This window comes from Leopardus geoffroyi, chromosome D3, assembly GCF_018350155.1.
Source record: "Leopardus geoffroyi isolate Oge1 chromosome D3, O.geoffroyi_Oge1_pat1.0, whole genome shotgun sequence".
Taxonomy (NCBI): domain Eukaryota; kingdom Metazoa; phylum Chordata; class Mammalia; order Carnivora; family Felidae; genus Leopardus; species Leopardus geoffroyi.
Window position 1 is genome coordinate 87,070,809 of NC_059339.1, and position 22,771 is coordinate 87,093,579.

Sequence of the window (22,771 nt, forward strand, 5' to 3'; positions counted from 1 at the left end):
CTGCTCCTTCCCACTTGCTCACATGCTCTCAAAAATAAATTCAAAAACTCAAAAATAAATTTAAAAAAAGTTGTTTTGGCCAAGGTCAAAGAGGTTTCTGCCTGTGCTCTCCAGGATTTTGATGGTTGCCTGACTCACATTTAGGTATTTATCCATTTTTTGAATTTATTTTTATGTATGGTATAGGAAAGTCTAGTTTCATTCTTCTATGTATCACCATCCAACTTTCCCAACATCATTTGTTGAAGAGATTTTTTTCCATTGGATATTCTTTATTTGTCAAAGATGAGTTGACCATATAATTGTGGGTCCACTTCTGAGTTTTCTGTTCCGTTGATCTATGTGTCTGTTTTTGTTCTAGTACCATACTATCTTGATGACTACAGCTTTGTCATGTAGCTTGAAATCTGGAATCGTAATGCCTCCAGTTTTTTTATTTTTCAGGACTGTTTTCACTATTTCAGGTCTTTGTGGTTCCGCACAAATTTTAGGGTTGTTTGTTTTAGCCCTGCAAACAATGCTGGTGGTATTTTGATAGAGATTACATTAAATGTGTAGATTGGTTTGGGTAGTATCAACATTTTAACCATGTTCTTCTAATCCGTGAGCATGGGAATGCTTTTCCATTTCTTTGTGTCCTCTTCAATTCCTTTCATAAGTATTCTATAGTTTTTAGGTACAAATCTTTCACCTCTTTAGTTATGTTTACTCGTGGGTATCCTTGTTTTTGGTGCAGGTGCAAAATGGATCTATTCCTTGATTTCTTTTTCTGTTCTGTTATTGGTGTATAGAAATGCAACAGATTTCTTCACATTGATTTTATGTCGTGCAATGTTTCTGAATTCATGTATTCTAGCAATTTTTTGGTGGAGTCTTTTTGGTTTTCTACATAAAGTATCATGTCATCTTCAAATAGTGAAAATTTGACTTCTTCCTTGCCAATTTATATGCCTTTTATTTCTTTTTGTTTTCCGATTGCTGAGGCTATGACTTCAAGTACTATGTTAAATAGTAATGGGGAGAGTGGACATCCTTGTCTTATTCTTAGCAGTAGTGGAAAGGCTCTCAGTTTTTCCCCATTGAAAATGATACTGCGGGGGTGGGGTGGGGGGCACCTGGGTGGCTCAGTCAGGTAAGCGCCCAATATCACCTCAGGTCATGATCTCATGGCTCAGAGATTCAAGCCCCATGTCAGGCTCTTTGCTGACAGCTTGGAGCCTGGAGCCTGCTTTGGATTCTGTGTCACCCTTTCGGCCCCTCTCCTGCTTTTGCTCTGTCTCACTCACTCTCAAGAATAAATATTAAAAAATTTTTTTTAATTAGAAAAATGATATTAGATGTGGGTCTTTTGTGTATGGCCTTTATGATGTTGAGGCGTGTTCCATCTATCCCTGCTTTGTTGAGGGTTTTTATCAAGAACGAATGCTGTATTTTATCAAATGCTTTTTCTGCATTTATCGACAGGATCATATGGTTCTTATCCATTCTTTTATTTTTCTTTTATTTTTTTTTCATTTTTTTATATTTGAGAGAGCATGAGCAGGGGAGGGGCAGAGAGATGGAGACAGAACTGAAGCAGGCTTCAGGCTCTGAGCTGTCAACACAGAGCCTGATGTGGGGCTCGAACTCATGAGCAGTGAGATCATGACCTGAGTCAAAGTTGACACTTAACTGACTGAGTCACCCAGGTGCCCCTTATCCATTCTTTTATTAATGTGGTGTAACTGTTGATACGAAAATATTGAACCAGACCTGCAGCCCAGGAGTAAATCCCACTTGATCATGATGAGTAATTTTTTAATATACTGTTGGATGCAATTTGCTAGTATCGTGTTGAGCGTTTTTGCATCTATTTATATCAGGGATACTGGCCTATAATTCTCCTTTTCATTGGGGTCTTTGGTTTGGAATCAAGGTACTGGCTTCATAGAATGAGTTTAGAAGCTTTCTTTCCATTTCTATTTTTGGAACAGTTTGAGAAGAATAGGTATTAACTCTGCTTTAAATGTCTGGTAGAATTCCCCTGGGAAGTCATCTGGCCCAGGACTCTTGTTTATTGGGAGATTTTTGATAATGGATTCAGTTTCTTTGCTGGTTATGGGTCTGTTCAAATTATCTATTTTTTCCTGTTTCAGTTTTGTTAGTTTGTGAGTTTCTGGGAATTGGCCCATTTCTTCCAGGTTGCCCAGTTTGTTGGCATATAATTTTTTGTAGTGTTCTCTTAAAGTTGTTTGTGTTTCTGTGATGTTGGTTGTGATTGCTCCCTTCTACCTGCCCCCCGTTTTTGTTTTTTGTTTGTTTTTTTAATTTTGAGAGCGAGAGAGAGCGCCCCCATGACTTGGGGAAGGGAAGAGAGTGAGGAGAGAGAGAAAATCCCAAGCAGGCTCTGCAATTCCAGTGCAGAGCCTGATGTGGGATTCAAACTCATGAACCGTGAGATTGTGACCTGAGTTGAAAACCAAGAGCCTGATGCTTAATCAGAGCCACTAAGGTGTCCTCAGAGCCACTAAGGTGTCCCAGATCTCTCCTCTTCCATTTGTGATTTTATCTACTTGGGTCCCTTCTATTTTCTTTTTGGTAAGTCTGGCTTAGCAATTTATCAATTTTATTCTTTCAAAGAACCAGCTCTTAGTTTCATTGATCTCTTCTGTGTTGTTGTTGTTTTTATATCCTTGCTTTCTTCTCTAATCCTTATTTTCACTCCTGTTGGTGTTCTTTTTTGATGTTCCTTTTCTAGCTCCTTTAGGTGTAAGGTTAGGTTGTGTTTTGGGGACCTTTCTTGCTTCTTGAGATAGGGCTGAACTGCAATAGCCTTTCCTCTTAGGACTGCCTTTGCTGCATTCCAAAGGGTTTGGATTGTGGTATTTTTCATTTGCTTCCATGTATTTTTTTATTCTTTAATTTCCTAGTTAACCTATTCATTCTTCAGTAGGATGTTCTTTGATCTCATGTATTTGAGGCCTTTCCAAATTTTCTCTTGTGGTTTACTTGAAGTTTTATAGTGTGATCAGAAAATAGGCATTTTATGATCTTGATCTTTTTGTACTTGTTGAGGGCTGATTTTTGACACAGTATGTAATTTATTCTGCAGAATGTTCCATGAGCGCTTGAGAAGAATGTGTATTCTGCTTTCGGACGAAATGTTCTGAGTATATCTGTTAAGTCCATACAATCCAGTGTGTCATTCAAAGCCATTGTTTCCTTGCTGATTTTTCTGCTTAGATTATCTATGCATTGTTGTAAGTGGAGTGTTAAATCCACTAATATTATTAGTAATGAATTTCTTTATGCTTGTGAATAATTGATTTATATATTTGTGTACCTCTAAGTTGGGGGAATAAATACAATTCTTATATCTTGTTAATGGATAGACCCCCTTAATTATGATACAATGCCCTTTTTCATCTCTTGTTACAGTCTTTGTTTTAAAATCTACTTTGATATAAGAACGGCTACTCTGGCTTTCTTTTGACCTCCATTATCATGATAGGTTGTTGTCCATCCCCTCACTTTCTATCTGCCAAGTGTCTGTAGGTCTGAAGAGTCTCTTGTATAGAGCATGTAAGTGTGTGTGTGTGTGTGTGAGTGTGTGTGTGTGTGTGTGTGTGTGTGTGTGTGTGTGTGTGTTTATCCATTCTGATACCCTATATCTTTTGACTGGAGCATTTAGTCCATTTATTTTCAGAGTCATTATTGAAAGATAGGAATTTAGGGCCATTGTGTTACCTGTAGAGTTGGTGTCTCTGGTGATGTTCACTTGTCTTTTCTAGTCTTTTTGCTTTGGTCTTTTTATCCCCCCGTTTCTGAGTACCCTTTAAGACTTCCTGCAGAGGGGTGCCTGGGTGGCTTAGTCGTTTGAGTATCTGACTTCGGCTCAGGTCATGATCTCACGGCCTGTGAGTTGGGACCCACATCGAGCTCTGTGCTGATAGCTGGGAACCTGGAGCCTGCTTTGGAGTCTGTGTCTCTCTCTCTGCCTCTCCCCCACTCGTGCTCTGTTTCTCTGCCTCTCAAAAATAAATTAATTAAAAAAAAATTAAGACTTTCTGCAGATATGGTTTAGTGATCATGAACTCCTTTAGTTTTTCTTTGTGAAGCTCTTGATATCTCCTTCTATTCTGAATGTTAGCCTTGCTGGTTAGAGTTTTGGCTGCAGATTTTTCCCATTCAGCACATTGAATATTTCCTTCCATTCCATTCTGGCCTGCCAAGTTTCAGTGGACAGGTCTGCTGTTAAACTTCCGTGTCCATGCTTGTAGATTAAGGACCTTTGTCCAGGGCTGCTTTCAGAATTCTCTTTATCTTTGCATTTTTCAAGGTCCACTATGATACTTTGTGACATTGACCAGTTTTTGTTGATTTTCAAGGGAGTTTGCTGTGCCTCTTAGACTTGGATACCTATTTCCTTCCCCAGATTAGGGAAGTTCTCAGCTATGATTTGTTCTGTTACTTTTTCCCACTTTGCTTCTGAGACTCCTATAATATGGATATTGTTTCACTTTACAGAATCCCTGAGTTTCCTAAGTCTCCTTTCATGATCTAATAGTTTTCTTTCCATCTTCTTTGCAGCATATTTTTCGTAATTTTATCTTCTATATCACCTATTCACTCCTTTGCTTCTTCAGTCATCATTGTGACTATATCTAGTCAGTTTTGCATATCAGTTACAGCTTTTTTTTATTTCAGCCTGGATAGTTTTTAGGGCTTTGATCTCTGCAACAAGGGTTTCTCTGGTGTCTTCTATGCTTTTTTTCAATCCCAGCTAGTAGTCTAATGACTATTCTCCATTATTGTTCAGACATATTGCTTATGTCTGTATTGAGCAAGTCCTTGGCTGTGATTTCTTCCTGATCTTTCTTTTGGGGAGAATTCCTCTGTCTTGTCATTTTGGCCAAGTTTCTGTCCCTTAGGTGTTTTTAAAGCTTGTTCTGTTTCCTGCACTTGAGAGTAATGCTGTTTTCAAAAAGGGTCTACACTGTCCAGGGAGTGGCACTTCAGGAAGTGTTTCTGGTGCATGCTGTGTGCATTCTGCTGTTAGGTTTTGGCTGCTCTTTCCCACTGGTCAGTCCTCTGTGGAGCACCTCCTTGCTTGCAGTGGGAATGTTTGAACCTTTAACTAGGTGTGCTTTGGTTTGTTTGTTAAAATAAGCCTGGAAAAAAAAAACACTGATTCGAAGAAAAAAACAAAAAGAAAAAGGAACAGAAAATCCCAATAATAATAATAATAAAATCCAAAAAAAAAAAAAAACTATATAAACCTGATTCTAAAGACAGAGGAAAAAAACAGAATGAAAAGAAACCTGATTAAAAAAATGAAAACCAAACAAAAAACTGAGTCTGATTCCAGAGGGATGGGGGAAGGAAGGGGGGGGGATTAAATCTGGTCCTATTTCCACCAGAACTGCAGGTGGTGCTTTGAAGCACTTGATTTTCAGTATACTTGGTGCATGAAGGGTACTGCTTGTGCTGGTTGGGAGGAGAGCCCTGCTGAGCTGGCTGAGAGTCTGTTGAGTCTGTCCTGCCCCAGGAAATAAGCAGTTGCCAGGCACGGGGGACAGGGTTTGGTGTAAGCAGGTCCTGCCCTCCACTGCAGGCTGCTGTACTGCTCTGTGAAGTCCCATGTCGGTGTTGAGGGAGGAAATGGTGCCCCCCTACCCTCTATTCCCCAGAGAGGGGACCTCACAACCCTGCTGTTCAGGAAGCCCATAATAAATAGCCAGGGCAGTCGATGTGCCCTAAGCCACAGCTTTGGTGCATGGCTGGGATTCAAAACTAGAAATCTTTAAGAACCCGGCACCACAAGGATCCACCGCCGCTTCTCTGGAGTTGAGCTTCTCTGTGCTGTGTCTGATGTCCTTTGTCCCCCCAAAACGAGTCCCATGCCTGTTGTGTGTGTGGAAACTATGGTGTAGCACTGTGAGAAGCCACAGCCAAGTTATTGGAATTCTGGATGTGCCTCTCTCCCCTGAGGACAAAAGCCTTTTGCTGGCATCTGTGAGGTGTTTTGTCCTTGGAGAGGCATTATACCGTATTCCAAAGGTACTCCAGGAATAAGGGAAACATCCTCTCCCACTGCACCTTGGAGATCCCTACACCCTGCTATGCATTGCTGGGCAAGTGCCCTCCTCCCAGGAGCCGACGCCCCAGCTTTGCTCCAGGGAAAGTCGCACACTTCCAGAACCTCACATTTTGAGCTCCACATGCTGTTTACAAAAACCTGTGACACCCAGTATTACTTGATCCCAGGTCTGTGGTCCAGAGAGGTTTTTCTTTAGTACAAACCTTACGATGCACTCTTCAACACTTCTTTCTTTCTCTCCCTTTTGTCTCTCCATAGAAAGCGTTCCCTCCCCTTCATGGCGCTGCCATTTTTCTCTCCCTCCATTTACTTACATGTACCTCACTCTTGCCATTCTGTGTCCCTTCAACCTTGGAGATCCTTCTGTTACTCTGCAGGTCAATTTCCTGAGTGATCCCAGTGATCTGACCTCAGTATAGCTGTGTTTAAGGGACCAGGAAAGCCCAGGGTCCCCCTACTTCTCTGCCATCTTAACCCCTCCCCTCAATGGTCAAACTTTTAAAACAATTGCATGCATTGTCTTAATTTTAAGAACAAATTTAAAAAGTAGCAAGTCATTTTATCCTTGTTATAAAAAGGCAGAAATAAACTTTTTACATGACACATTTTCCTGTGGTTACATAGCTAAGATGTGGTGAAGCTGGGATTGAAATCCACATGTGTCTGCAGCAGAGAAATGGGGAATTGGGTAGACCTTAAAACCTAGTTTCAGTTAATTTTAAATACTTGATGTAAAAATTATTTTGGATTTTCATTCTTTCGAGTGAAGAAAAATCCCATACCCCCCCCCCTTTTTTTTCTCCTATCTTAGTTGACTGTCGTGCTTGAGATGGGTTATGGTTAGTCCAGAATGTTGGGGTTCATTATCATGTTTTCATATTCAATGTCCTCTTCAATTTCGTCCTCAACTAAGTAAGATTCTGACAACTACTGATAAGGTCTCTGGATATCATGAAGGATGAAGAGGAAACCAATTTTAAGTCATGTGACAAGGTTAACGTAAAGCTCTTTACTTTGTCATGTTCAATATTTGGTCCTCGGGTCTGTTGGAGCAGGTGTGGTCCTTTCACTCAACGCAAGCATTGTCAGCCTGTAGAGCCCCCCTAATGTTGCTAATCTTACAGCCCATCTCTCCCTCTCGCCCTCACTTCTCTCACCACCTGCATTTTAGAGAGCAGAAAAACAGAGGGCAAACCTAGTACGTGTCCTTATCATTCCCCTGCCTGTGTTCCTTTTTCATCTTTCAGTAGAGTTCAACAACCCTGCACATCATCTCTTCCACACTATATCCTAGGTGGAATTTTATTCTTTAATTTTAATAGGCCATTCTTTCTCATTGTTGTTAAACAGCTTTTGAGAGTTCATTCAGCATTTGAGTTCCTATAGAAGAGACTGCCTTAATACGCCACACTTCCGGAATGAGAAGCCGTCTGTTGCCAAACCCTTTCCTCCAAACACCTGGCAACCACTGATCATTTTACTGTGTCTATAGTTGTGCCTCGTCCAGAACGTCATACAGTTGCAGTCATGCAGCATGTAGCTTGATAAGGGCTTGATAGTTCCTTTAAATAGTTACTCTGAACAGTCTGCCTGAATATACCACAATTGGTTTATCCATTTACCTATCAAAGGCCATCTTGGTTGATTAGGTTTTGGTGATTCAGAATAAGGGAGCTATAAACATTTTTATGCAGGTGTTTGTGGGGACATGAGTTTTCACATCAGTTGGGTAAATGTGTTTAGCTGTCTTCCAAAGTTTACATTCACAGTTTACATTCATACCAGCGATATGAGAATGCCTGTCCTCCACATCTTTGGCAGCAGTTGATGATGTCAGTTTTTTGGATTTTTATCTACATAGTTAAGTAGTGTTACCTTATTGTTCCAGCTTGAAGATCTCTACTGACAAATGATGTTGAGTATATGTTCATACATTACTTAACAGCAGATTTTCTTATTGAGTTGTATCTTTCAAAAAACGTTAAAATTGTAATTTTGAAATGATTTCAGACTTACACAAAATTGTAAACACATTACAGAGCATTACCCTATAAATTGCATCAGATGTGTGTTAAACCATAGCTTGATAAAAAGTTAGCTTATAGGGCTTATTCAGATTTTATCAACTGTTAGTAATGTTCTTTTTCCACTCTAGGATCAAAATTACTATTGTGTACTACATTTAGTTTTCATGTTGTCTTGATGTCCTTTAATCTATAACTGTTCCTCTTTGTCTTCTAAGTCCTTGAGCATTTTGAAGAGTACTGGCCCAGTTATTTAGTAGAATAGACCCTTGCATTTGGTTTGTATGATGTGTCCTTAGGATTTAATTCACGTTGTACAGTTTTGGTAAGAACCCCACAAAGCAATGATGTGTCCCTCTCACCGTATCCTATCAGGAGACCCATGATGTTGACTTTTTTTTCCTTCAGTTAATGGTCATGTTAACTTTAATCACTTGGGTAAGGTGTTGTCTGTTGTTTCTCTGTGTTTGTTTTTTTCATAATATCTGAGGAGATTCATGGAGACCATATAAATAACTTTTTTTTTTTTTTCTGTCATGAGTTAGTATACTACTTTTATCACTCACTAATGAATTACTTGGCTGGGCCAAATGGTGGTTCTTCTATTTTTATCATTCCTTTTATATTTGTTGGAATTGCCTGCAAGAAATAGTTCCCTTTCCCCTTTGGACTTAATTTATTTGTTAGTATGTTCTCCTGGTATCTTGTTCTACTTGGGATCTTTGCCATTAATGTCATTTTCGCTCAAATTGGCCCAGATTTGGCCAGTGGCAGCCCTTTCAAAAGGCACCTTTACCTGTATGATATGCTCTAAATTTGCTATAAGTTCAAACCTAACACCAGACAACACATTTCAATAAAAAGGAAGCCTACACAAAAGAATTCACTTGTATATGGGGCACCAGGGTGGCTCAGTCGATTAAGCATCTGACTTCAGCTCAGGTCATGATCTCGTGGTACGTGGGTTTGAGCCCCATGTCAGGACAGCTTAGAGCCCGGAGCCTTCTTCAGATTCTGTGTCTGTCTGTCTGTCTGTCTCTCTCTCTCTCTCTGCCCCTCCTCTGCTCCTGCTCTGTCTCTCTTAAAAATAAACATTAAAAATTTTTCAAATTTTAACCTTGTATAAAATTTACATATTACGTATTCATGTGATTATGTGTGGGTATGCATATATACGTTTGTTTAAAAAGGTCTTGACTTTGAAGTATTTTAAGAGTTACTATTGACTTTTTTTTTTTTTTTTTTAAAGCACGTAGCCTCTGTAGTGTAAGATTTTCCTCCAGAAACAAAAAAATAATGTTCTTCACCTGATGGTTTTGCCTAAACAAAATATCTGTTCAAGTTGATGGGTCAATTGATTCATTTGCTTAACAAATAGAACCGAGAAAAGAAACCCAGCTCCACCGGGAAGGGGACCAGAAGAGCTCGACTTTTCCTCACATCCTTGGTCAGGTCATACAAGCTTAGGCGCTGATGAGGAAAGGTGGCCACTTTAAAATGATACATGGGAGGCAACCCACAGAGTTGAACCTGGGGCCTTTATTTATTGGAGGGAATGTAAAAACAAGTATACACTGGAGGCATGAAAGGTGGGTTTATCTGAATGCTGACACATTACTAATAGTCCTACCTGGCACCTCGTTCCACACGTGGCAGGGATAGCCATCACCTCTGCCACAGACAATGAGCTCCATTTCTACTTAAGAATTTTCTGCTCGTATTAAACTTCTTCTTCTCCCTCCTCCTCCCACCCCTCCCTCCACCCTCTCTTCTTCCCCCTTTTTTAAAGTTTATTTTGAGAGAGTGGGACAGGGGCAGAGAGAGGATCCGAAGCAGGCTCCAAGCTGTCAGTGCAGAGCCTGATGTGCTGGGCTCTGTCCCATAAACCATGAGATCATGACCTGGACCAAGATCAAGAGTCTGATGCTTAACTAAGTCGCTCAGGTGCCCCACATTCTTTGCTTTTTAGGCCAACCCCTTCAGAGGTTCATAGATATTGACATCCTAACTACAAATCCATTTTTCTTCTGTCATACCTGGAAGCTGACAGCCCAGCATAACTAAAGTAAATCTTGATTATTTAGCAAATTTTGTAAAAAGTAAATTTTGATTATTCAAACCTTGTACTTTCTGGCAATCCGTATATAGTAAGTTCCAGAGGAAAAGCCACTGAGAGAATGAGAAATAGGCGTCCGTTCTGAAAAAGCAATCTTAGGAAGGAGTCAACCCATGATCAGGAATGCTTCTTACTCCTGAAATGGCAAACTTGGGGGATGAGAGCCAACGAGAAGCCCCAGTTTGCAATGTCAGAATCCAGAGAAAAATAAACCTAACGTGAGCCACTGTTCTGGCCAGTATCTTGACTGCTTGGGCAGTGCTTGATTTTTGTGTCCTGCAAACGAGGAGCTGCAGTGCGAGGTCAGGCTGGTGGCCAGCAGTGGTCATCCCCGTCACGTTCCCATGTCATCTGCTGTAGCCACACACAGATTGTTGGGTCACGAGTTCATCTGGCTTTGGCGAGTGAAATAAGGGGACAGATGGGAGTTGCAACTCTCTTCATATGTATCCAGTATACTCCCTGTAGAGGTACCACTGCTTTTTCTTTCTTTTTTTTTTTTTAAGAGCCTAAATGTTAATGGTAGATACTTAAATCATTTGATTGCTGTTCAGTTGGGGGTAGTTGGTTTAAGTCTTAAATTGTAGGAAACTACCTGTTTTGACCCAGCTGAAACAGAAACAGCTCTATGCACTGAAACTCTATGCCCCTTGAGACCACAGTGGCATTTCAGGAAGCACCGTGCTGAGGAAGGGAGTACCCCGAGCTGCTCAGAAGCTAAATATTCTTTTGAACTTCGTGAACCTTTTTTGTCGTCTTGCTGCTTGGGACCTCAACCCTTTGCCCCGATTTGAAATCGGTTTTTCCAGACTTTTTTTTTTTTTTTTAACCTTCTATTAAAAACTCGAGTTTGGATAATACTGTCACTTAAGCACCGTGTAGTAAGTCTTATATCTCCTGTAGTCTTTCTCTCCTAATCCAACAAAGCTCATCTTTAGCCTGTGGTTTTGTATTCGTTTTCATAAGATTTTTCCAACAATTCTTAAAGGATACTATTACAAATATATTTATAATATATAGGCTAGTTACTTGGGTTGGTAGCCCAGGATATAAATATTCGTTAACCGGTATACAAATTGGTTCTGCATATGTAATGGTTTTAAGTAGACTTTCACGTGTCGTGGGTAGGACTTCCTTTGTTGTACTTAAGGTGTTGTGCTAGATGAAGTACATCTTCACCTAGAAACTGTAGAAGCAGTTTCTAGAACTGCTAAGCACTTTATTTGCATTATCCTGTGCAATACTTAGGAAGAATATTCATTCACCACATCTACTGTGGGCTCAACCTTGTGTGCTAAGTGTTGAGGGGAAGCCACATCAGAAGGAACATGCCCTCTGCCCTCAAGAGACTGAAGATGTGGCAAGAGAAATTTACATTTGTATTACCCAAACAAATAGACAGTTATGAACTGTGAAAAGGGCCAGGAAAATGTAGGGGTTGAGGGAAGACTTCCCATGGGAAGGAGCAGCGGGAATAAACTTCAATATACAGAGGAGCTATATAGACGGGGAAAATAACCATTTTTTAAAAACCCTGAGGCAGGGAGGAGTAAGGCTGAATTTTGAGATACAGGAAGAAGGTTTTTATGGCTGGAGGAAAGGGGAGGCTGGATAGTGAACTGAGGCTTCTAACAAGAAAAGTGGTAGGTCAGGTTGAAACCGTTGGGTCTTAGAAGAACAAAGGTATCACAGAATTTGAAGTTGGAGGGGTGTGATTTGCGATGATACTCAACATTTTACAAGTGTACTCTAGTTAGTGGAAAACAGAATGGAGTTGGGAGCCAGAGGGGGGTGTAGGCTGTGGGGGCTTGGCTCTGCCTGGAGTCAGAGGCTGAGATCATAAACAATACGCCTGTGAAACCCTCAAGCTTCTAGCCGGAAGATTGTGCGCTTTTAGTGCTTAACTAACGGGCAGTCGGGATTTCTGTTACTCCCTTTGAAAATCAGCAGCTATAAAGTTAAAGGGGAGCGGCCCACATATGCTGGCTGTTTGTTGCCTGAATTCTTTCCGCCCAGCAGTTCTCCACCCTCACTACACCTTGCAATCAACAGGAGAGCTTTCCTTTTTTCTTTTTTTTTTTTTTTAAATTTACATCTGAATTAGTTAGCATATAGTGCAACAAGGATTTCAGGAGTAGATTCCTTAGTGCCCCTTCCCCATTTAGCCCATCCCCCCTCCCACAACCCCTCCAGTAACCCTCAGTTTGTTCTCCACATTTATGAGTCTCTTAGGTTTTGCCCCCTCCCTGTTTTTTTATTATTTTTGCTTCCCTTCCCTTACGTTCATCTGTTTTGTCTCTTAAAGTCCTCATATGAGTGAAGTCCTATGATATTTGTCTTTCTCTGACAGGAGAGCTTTTCAATTTACTGAGCCCTGGGCCCCACTCCCAAGGAAACCGGTTTTGTGATACAGCACAGATCTTTTATAAAGTGTCCCAGTCGATTCTATTGTGCATTCACAGTTGAGGACCCCTGTTCTGTCTCCTCCAGTTTCTTCTAGGGAGCTTGACACCTGGGTCAGCACTTAAATTAGGTCTTGACATGAATGTGGAATGTTCCTAGACATCAAAATTTTATATTAAAAAACAAACAAACAAACTTGGTGTCTTTCAAACCACATAGATTTTTTTTTATATGAAAATCGATTACCATACATATAGGTTTGGTAAGATGACTGAAGTCTAAATCTACTCTGGGCTGCTTGATAGTACCTTTTGGTGGTCATGAAAATATTCTCTAACTGCACCGTGAGACAACACAGGAATGAGGTGTTTGTGCTTGACACCAGAGTTGTTCCGGTTATTTCCCTGTTCCTAAATCAGATTCCTCAAGAGAGCCTCTCTGGAAGCAGAATCAACACGAGTGTTCACAGCCAGTCTCTTCCAGTGAAATAATTATGCATCGCTGCAACTTCAGCCATCTTCCCCCCACTTCGGTGCTCTAAATGACTGGTTCAGAATGCCCTTTCCTCAGTGACATGGAAAAGAACACGATACAAGTTTCCTTTCAGCTGAGGAGCTAATAATGAGAAAATATTATGTCTGTCTTTGGCAAGGAAAGACCCCAAGAGAATTCTAAAGAGTTGTTTCAACTAGCATCTCATTACAAGTGGAAACCTTTTTCATTTTAACTCACTGAAAAGATATCCAAAATACATATTTTGTCTTTGGTTTCAAGAATAATCCCTTGGGGTTTAGGCACCAGTGTCTTTTTTCAATAAACCATATTTCTTATTATCGAATGGAGAGAGAGTTGATAACATTCATTAATAAAAAATAAAATTCTTTAGGAGACTGTAGATGATTCAGGGGCCTAATGTAAAACAAAAATTTACCACATAATTTATTGGAAAGATGATTTTACTGAGGTTTAATAGAATTTATAGAAGACTATATTCCAATTCATTTTGTGATTTTGAAATTAAGTGATAATTGTGCTTACTGCTGGCAACAGTGGAAGGGTCATACCTATTCCTCTGCAATATGAATTAGAGATATTTATCATCACATTTATTCTTGGGTGTATACAATTTTTCTTCAAACAGCTCCTTCCTACTCTGCTGTAATGTGTCTACTTAGCTAGGTGATAGTCCCCAGTTAAACACTGATCTAGGTTTTGCCGTGAAGGCTGGTTCTAGATCATTAAAGTCCATGATTCATTGACTTTAAGATTGGGGAGATTATGCTAGATCATCTGACTGGCCCAATTTAATCCGTAGAAAGGATTTAAGAGTAGAATTGAGGAGTTTCATGACAAGGAAATTCTGTCTTTGGTCATAAGCTTCATTTCATGGACGAGAATTTTCGTCTGTCCTTCCTGACTGTCTGCCCTGTGGTTGAAGTTGCCTCGTAGCTTTCATAATCTGGTAAACCAGTTCCTTGCAAAGTCTATCTTACAGTACCTCCTCTGGTTCTCTCTGTAGCCCGTCTGCTGCTCCCACCTGTGGTCTTTTAGGTCCTCACTATGTTCATCCCGTAGGAGTGTTCTCCGGAGCAGTGCTTCTTGGAGATTCACCTGAAGACCTTGTAAAACACAGGTGGTTCTGTATAGTAAATCTGGTGTGGAGTCCTGAGTACCTACGTTTCCACCATCTCCTAGATCTGAGATTGGTAAAGCCTTTGTTTTGTTTTGTTTTTTTTTTGTAAAACGCTAAATAGTAAACATTCTAAGTTTTATGAGCCATACGGTCTCTGTTACACTGCTTGTTTCTGCTATTGCAGTACAAAAACGGCCACAGATCATATAGAAATGAATGGATGTGGTTTGTTCAATAAAGTTTTATTGACAAAAAAGGTAACTGGCACTGAAGATTGCCCATGCTTGTCCTAGAGTCTGCCAATGCAACTAGTTCAAGGGCTACACTTACAGTAGCAAAGTTTTGGAGCAAAGGTTCAGAGCAGTAAAGCATAAATTTTTGTGAGCTGTTTTGTTTCTGTAGGTTGCTGGAGGCTTCTACCGGCTCACAAGAGCCAATTTAAACATCTTTGGCCATTTTGTGAACTGCAGACTGTTCATATGTTGAAATGGTCCCTGGTGGAATATTTCACCATGGAAATCAGCAAATCCTAAAACTCAGGACTTTTAATCCACACCCTCCACCCCCAGAGGTTTTAACAGCAAACCGCTGGTGGTGGTAACTCCTTCAGGGTTGTTTACAACTTGATTTGATCAAGGTTGAAAAGATTAGAAATAAATAAATGGTAAATGAATTATTTCAGCTGACATCCATTAAAATTTTGTTAAAATTTGACTTTTAGGGGGTGGTCTTTGTCAGACACAATAAATAATTCATCTGATTCTTGTGGAAAAAATAAGATTCAAATATTTATGGATTTTTGGCACCTGTTTTTCCCTTGAAAATGTGAAAACAGATATTTTAGACCACAAATAGCTGACTAAGGATTAAAGGTAACCTCTTTCACTTTCCTTACACGCTATGATCAGCGAGAGGCAACACGGTAGTGAAAGTCACATGATGTTGAGCGTAAAAGGATTTATTTTCAATTCAATTGACCATATCTATTTTCTCCCTTGAATTTGGAAGAGCCATTATTTTTATTAGCCATTAGTGTCATCCCCGGTAGAAGTCTAAGCTCAATTTGTAAGTGTTTAGTATTGGAAGTGTCTGCTCATCTTCACGTTTTATAAGCTGATTGGAGTTGGAGAGGTGAAGGTGAGTAATTAGAATGTCGTAGCCACTTCGCAGCAGAGCTGGGCCTGGAACTCCGGCCTTCTGACTTCCCGGGCAGCGCTCATTCCGCTGTGCGCCAGTCTCCTTCAGCGCTGCTGAGCTCACACTCTGCACCAGGCCGTGTGCCAGGCTCTGGTCATACAAAGCAGAATAGAAGACGTCCCCTGCTCTCGAGAAGCTTCATCTCCTGCAGGTAAAGAAGTGATTTCAGCGTGCTGGAAGTTTTAATGTAGGCAGAAAAAAAAGTTCTGTGGGTGTAGAATGTGGAAGGAAGAACTCTGAAAAAGGTAAGTTGAGAAAAACTTTCAAGAGAAGAAACATGAGATCTGTTTCTCAGAATGTTTGCTGAAGGATTGAATGAGTACACGGACGCATGCATGATGAATTGGGGTAAAATCATGAGTCTGATGACTCGGTAATGGCATCTACGTAGATGCGTTTCCTTTGCCTATTGTTCCCGAGCTGTCCGATAAAGGAAGGGGTTTCTGTAGGGATCCTTGTTGAGCAGGATGAGGAAGGAACTCATTGAGGTTCATGTGTCCCCACCCAGAACACAACACGCATCCGGAGACAGCAGGGACACTGTGTAAGGAGGCGTGTTAAATCCATCACCTCAGGGGTGAAGAAGCAAAGGAGGCTAGTGGGTGGTTTCTATGGCATTCATGGCACCCAAGTCTCGGCCGTTAATTTGTAAAGCTCCTATTGCTAGGCTGCTCCGTTTTCCCTCAGATGTGCAGCAAAGCCTCACATTGGCTCCTGGGAGACCAGTGTGTGCATCTCTTCCCAGCTTGATATTGGGTGAGGTCATCTTGGCAGCCTGCCGTTAACCATGGTGGGAGTACTTAGACCACAGAAATCCACAAAAACTGTAGGTCAGGGACTAGTGTTCTTGGTGTTTTTTTTGGCGGTGTGTGTGTGTGTGTGTGTGTGTGTGTGTGTGTGTGTGTTTTAAATAAAGGAGAGCTTGTTTACCACCATCTTCCTGTACGTTTGTCTGTTTTTACTGACTTCTGGCAACGGATGGAAAAAGTAACCACACTGAAGGCAGCACAAGTACAGGGTTGTAGAGTTGGCTGGAGAGAATGGGCTGAAGCTGGTTGGTGGCCATGATGGCTGTGATGTTCGAGGGGCTTAGACCTAGCACACCCTCTGAGTCTGGGAGCATGGAATCAGGGCAAAAGAGTGAAAACTCACACTGGTGTGTGTGCACATGCCTACCTGTATGTGGAGAGAAACCCACTCCGTGGTTTTTCCCCCCTGGAGGCCTTGGTCTGTTGTTGAGATGCCTTCACAAGTTTGGCCAGGTTTTCTGTTGTTGCTCAATTTGGCAAGCTTTAGGGATTCATAGAAACCCTACAACTTGACCTAGACTTGTCTCAGTGTTAGTGAGATTCCACTGTCATTCAAAATAGATAGTGACATTTAAGTTCCTTTGTTTTTGTTTGTTGTACTTAGAAAACTTTTTAAAGTTTATTTTGAGAGCCTGAGAGCAGGAGGGGAGGGGTAGAGAGAGGGAAGAGAGAGAATCCCAGGCAGGCTCTGTACTGCCAACTTAGGGCTGGATCTCGGGAACTGTGAGATCTTGACCTGAGGTGAAATCAAGAGTCAGACGCTTCATTGACTGAGCCAGCCAGGCACCCTTTTATTTCTGTTTTGGAGCGAGAGATTATATTTGAATGAGAACAAATTCAGCTTAGCATCTGTGCATTCCAGTGTTCATTGTTGATTGTCAGTTTCTTTTCTGGATTCTTTTTTCCCTTTACCTGATTCTCTTACATGTTCTTATCCTTGTCTTTTACAGGCCTTTTTATCTCTCTTTGCTTGGAAATTATTCTTTTGGTTTAGTATGTTACAGGAAGGAACATTTTGCCTCCAGGTGAAATCGATAATGTGGACCAGAGGTCTTTGGCTGGTTAGAGAGATTTTGTGCCTTCACGTTTTGGTGTGTCCCTTTTCCTAACTTAATTCTTGTTTCCTATTTTGCTTAAGGGACTACCACAAGGTCGTCCAGCAGATGTTAGGGTCTGACTGGACAAGCTTTTGTTTTCTTTCCTTTCAGGTTGTCCGACTGCGGGCAGTGAATGTGTAGTAGTCACGGGCCCGGCACGTTCTGAACTTCTTCCATCTTTTGTACTTCTCTTTGGGGCGACAAGACTCAAAGGTTTATGCCACCTCCAATGGCCCCTGGGCTGACCTCTGTATTTCCTTCACATACTTCAGAAACGGGATGAAGATTGTGAGCAGATTTGATGTTTTTAGTGACCTGGCATCACTAGCAATTAATAAAAGCTGACTTGTGTTTTGGTCACTTAATTAAATTTCTCTCACCTACTTCTTTATTTTGCCTTAAGTCAGAAGTGTTCAAAGCTAATTTACTTAGTTGGGGATGAGACCGTGGCTGTGCATTCCCAATCCTGGATAATTATTTCCCTTACCGGCTTTTGACCTTGTAACACAGATAATTTGGAATGCAGCTCTTTGAAAACCAATTTCCAAATATAGATCTTTCCTGAATGTGATTTTGGGGGCGACTTTCATTAGTCTGTTCAGATTGGATAAAGTATTTACCCAAATCAAATATCTAGTGCTTAAAACTCAGAGAAAAAAGAGAAATGAATTTAGAAAAGCTAGAAAAGTATTCACATAAATTCCACTATGAATATTAAATTCCCAAAAGGAAATATACATGGGCACACCTGACAGGGAGTGGAATACTGTTTGTGACATTACTAGAAAACAAGACAATAAATTGTTCAGCTTATTTCCTTCGTTTTAATTAGAAATATTTTAAACATGGAAAATCTTCCTAACAAAAAAAAAATTGAAAATGGTGTATCACTAGCCAGTTACTGATTCAAATTTCATCCCTTACAGAAGTCCTACTGTAAAGGATTTTCACTATTAGTCCCTTTTGAGTTTTACGTCTTGTACATAGGAAATATATTTACAGTATATTCATACAGAACAGGCTCTCTCTGTTAGCCCATCACTTTATTTCAAATATGCAACCAGGTGTTAAGAGTATGTGAAAAGCTATTTTCTTTCAAGTGCCATTTTTGAGAAGAAAAAAAGCAAAAATACTGATGCACAGAGAATTGAAGTAAATTAATCTGATAATATAAGTGAACTGAACAAGCTGTGCAGTATAAATATTTTAATCACTTCTTGATCCAGAAGTGCCACATCTACAAAATGAGCAATTATGTTCTACCACTTGGGAGTCGACTCTAATTACAAAGCTGTAGGATATTACTAAATGTTAATATATGTAAATATCAAACATCAGGCCCTTAACTTCCCACGTGATTTTAAAAATACGTATACATGTAATCTTTGTTTCCGATAACTACTTTTGGCCTAAACTGCATAGGGCCAGAGGTTGAGTATTAGTTGTCTTATTAAGCACTTTATATTAGAAAATACTATTCAGTGTTTTCTAAGAACAGATATTAAAAATAGGCAATGGAAATACATAAACATTTAGAAAGCTATCAATTTAGGGTTCTCCATTATACTATGCCATTGTATTTCTACCCTGGAATTCTATGTCCACCAAAGACCTCTGGGGGCCATGTTGATGGAGAAGTTAGACACACTGGACTTTGGTAATCACCGGTACTGGCTTTCAGACCTGAGACAGGGAACACTCAGCTGTAGAACTCTGCTCGTCCCGCTAGGATGCATTTAGTTCCTGTCATATCTCAGATGGCTTCTCTATTCACAGCTTTGTAGTGGGAAAAGGACAATTTCTTAGGATGAAACCTTACGTATGTATATGGAGCATGATTTTAGATAGTCTGGAGGTATGTAGCAGGCTAAATTTTAAGGTGACTCCTCATTCCTGGCCACTGTACACATCTTCTCCCATTCTTGAATCAGTTATAAATCTAGGTGTTGCCGTGAAGAGGTTTTGTAGGTGTCAAGTGCCATATTGATGTAAGGATGGCAAGATGACACAGCCAGGTCTGACCTAAACACATGACTCCTTTAAATACAGGGAGCTTTCTTCAGTCATAGAATGGAAATCAGAGAGTCCAAGCACAGGGACGATTCGACACTGTTGCTGGCTTGTAGGTGGAGTAAGGGGGGCACCTCTGGAAGCTGAAAGCAGCCTCAACTGACAGCAAAGACACAGGGTCCTAAATCCTATAGCTGCAAGGAACTGAACTCTGTATATAAAAATGAGTATGGAACAGATTTTTCCCACAGCCATCAACAGGAGCTCTGCATATCCGATTATCTTCATTTTACCCTTGTCAGACTCTGAGCAGAGAGCCCAGTTGTGTTGTGTTAGACTTCTGACTTACAGAGCTGTGAACTAATAAATTGGTATTTTAAGCTCCTGAATTTGTGGTTACTTTGTTATGCAGCAATAGAAAACAAACGAGTCCTAAAATGGTTAGAGAGGGAGGGAGCCCAAACATAAGAGATTCCTAAAAACTGAGAACAAACTGAGGGTTTATGGGGGGTGGGAGGGAGGGATGGGTGGGTGATGGGTATTGAGGGCACCTGTTGGGATGAGCACTGGGTGTTTTATGGAAACCAGTTTGACAATAAACTTCATAATAAAAAAAGAGTCCCTCTCTCTCTCCCTCTGCCCCTCTCCCACTCACTGTCTCACAAAAACAACAAATCATAAAAAAAAAAATTGCAGTGGGTAAAGGGCTAAATCAACCATCCTGCCTGAAACCATCTCTGTGGATCTTTCTTAATTAGGAAGAACCTCAGCAGGCTCATGATGTCATGAAGCTTAGAATATTCCTCAAATTTCTCAATATGTTTCAATCTAGAAATTGGGCTACAAGTCCCTTGCTGAGTCTTAGAATCCTACCAATACTTCTACCCTTTAAAAGTTGACTGAGGGAAAATATCCTTTAAAACAATGCCTATTCTTGCTATATAAAATACCCCTGTGAAAAAAATAACCCTGTGAGATTTTGAGGAAATTGCCGAGAAAATCACCAATACGCATTTCTTTGGAATAAAGCTAGGAGAAAGATATCGTGGCATGTTTCAACTACTGTGTGTTTTATCATGTGTCAAGAACTCTATATGCTTACCCAATCAATAAAAACGGAGTCAATGCCAATTTCCTGTCTGTGGTGGACATTGCCAAAAATTTCATTTCAACTTTCCATTGCAGGAACAAAGAACACTCATTCATGTTCACACGTTGTCCGGCCGTGATTTTGCTTTTCCTATTTTTTTTTGACATTTTAGTTTGTTTTCTGTGCTTTACATAATGCAAAATGCTTCTATATCTCTTAGCAAAGAGTATACTAAATTTACTTTTCTCATTTTAGAGATGATAAAAAAAATATGTTCAAAAATTATAGGGATGATGTGTGGGTACAGATCCCATCCCTTTTTAGTATAAAATGATGACTTAATAGCATACTTAAAATGTAACCTATAATGTAGGAGAAATATTCCCTCATAAGCATGAAGACCTATTTTGAAAGTACTTTTGTCATTTCCCCTTTGTCAAGGGATTGCTTCTTGGCTACTGGAAGGCCACAGATCCAGTGTTCCCAAGATGGCCAAGATTAGAATTTTCTGCTTTGCTCACCGAGGATTCAATATGTTGTTAGGTTATATTTGCTAAATCCAAGGATACTGAGCTACATCGTGTGTTCTCAAAACGTTGCTTACAGAAATAAATTTTCTCATAAAATAACTAATGGTTGCACCCTAAGTTGCATCAAAAAAGTGCTCCGTTTAGGTAGAAGAAAGTCTGCAGCACTTCCAAAATGTCCTACCCAAGGATGCAGTCTTCGCCTTGAAGCTGATAGACCAAACACAACCTGCTCGAACTCTGTCTTCTAACTTCTCTTTTAAAATAAAATGCGCTAAAAGTGAAGACAAAGTTGTGGATTTAAATCATTCAATTTTGAAAAAAAAATCACTCTACTAAATTATCTTAGAATCATCATTTAATCAGATAATTGATTTTTGGAAGTGTTCATTTTTCCTGGCTTTAAATATTCCATCTAAATATTCCATTTAATATTCCATTAAATATTCCATCTAAATATTCCATTTAAATATTCCATCCCCTCCCCCCCCCCAGTATTTCAAAAAGTACTTTTATCTTTGCATCCATGTTTGTGTGTATGGGCTTGGCAGTTTGTGTAGCTATGACTTGGAGGCCTATTGAGACTTTTGGTGAACTGGTGAAAAAAAAATTCAGGACAAGTAGAATTAATTCAGCTGTACAATAGATCCCTAAAGGAGATAGCCAGTGTTCTTTCTATATAGGGTATTAAGTAACTATTAGGAAAGAAAGAAAAAAGGCTGTGTTAATATGAGCTTTTTCATTCAGTATTGAGGCAAACAAATTGTAGAACAATGTGTATAGAACATACTTCTGCATAAGACTATATGTTAACTATATAGTTAACATACTGCAATTGTGTACTTTTGGTGTGTGTGTGTGTGTATGTATGTGTATAAACGAGAAATTTCTGTGAGTTTAAAATATTTTGAAGATGTAGGACGAGTGGTCAGTTTTGGTGGAGGAAAACATTACATTGGTCTTTCAATGGCCACATGGGTCTATTACAATTCTCACCATGCACATTTATTTTCTCAAAAGGTCGAGTAATGGTAGCTAGAGGGGAAATGAGAATCAAGATTAAAGAGAGGCCTCTGCTAAGTGCCACGATACCGGAGCAGATTTGGTTTCTTCAGTGCTCTATTATCAATACCTAGTGGAGTATCTAGAACACACTAGATGCTCAGCATGTAGGTAGAAAGTAGCAGTAGAAATTTCTAGATGGCTGCTATTTGCATAGTCCGGGTAGAGGCATTGCTCATTGGGAGTATGGTCTTAGCTGGTCGTATTAAGGAAACAGACTTCATTCAACCAGAGGAAGACACCAGCAAAGGCTGGGTGAGTAATCAGAGCAATGTGGGTTGGGATGGTGTTCCAGTGCCTTTAGGAAAATAAGAGTGCTAGTGAGAGGACTGAAGTTGGGGTCTAGGTCAAAGGAACGGGCAAAAGAATTGGACATGAAGGAGAGTCTGTGGTGGTAAGCGTACACGTGTGGGGAATAGTTCTGGAATCACTGCAAATTGGTCTTTGAGTTAGACAACTCCTTTGACTCCACCAGTGAGGATGTAGCTACTGCTCTTCCCTGGCCAAGAACTGTTTAGAAATTTGCAGAAACTGAGCCTGAAGATGGGAGTGTATTAGTCAATTTGGTGGTGCTGAATGGAGAGGAGAAATGAACGGTGTGGTTTGAGATGCTCATTTTAGCAGAACTATCTTGCAAAAGGTAGCATGTCTCTACTTTTTAAAATTTGAGAGAGAGCATGAGTGCGAGTGTGGGGAGGGGCAGAGAGAGAGAATTTTAAGCAGG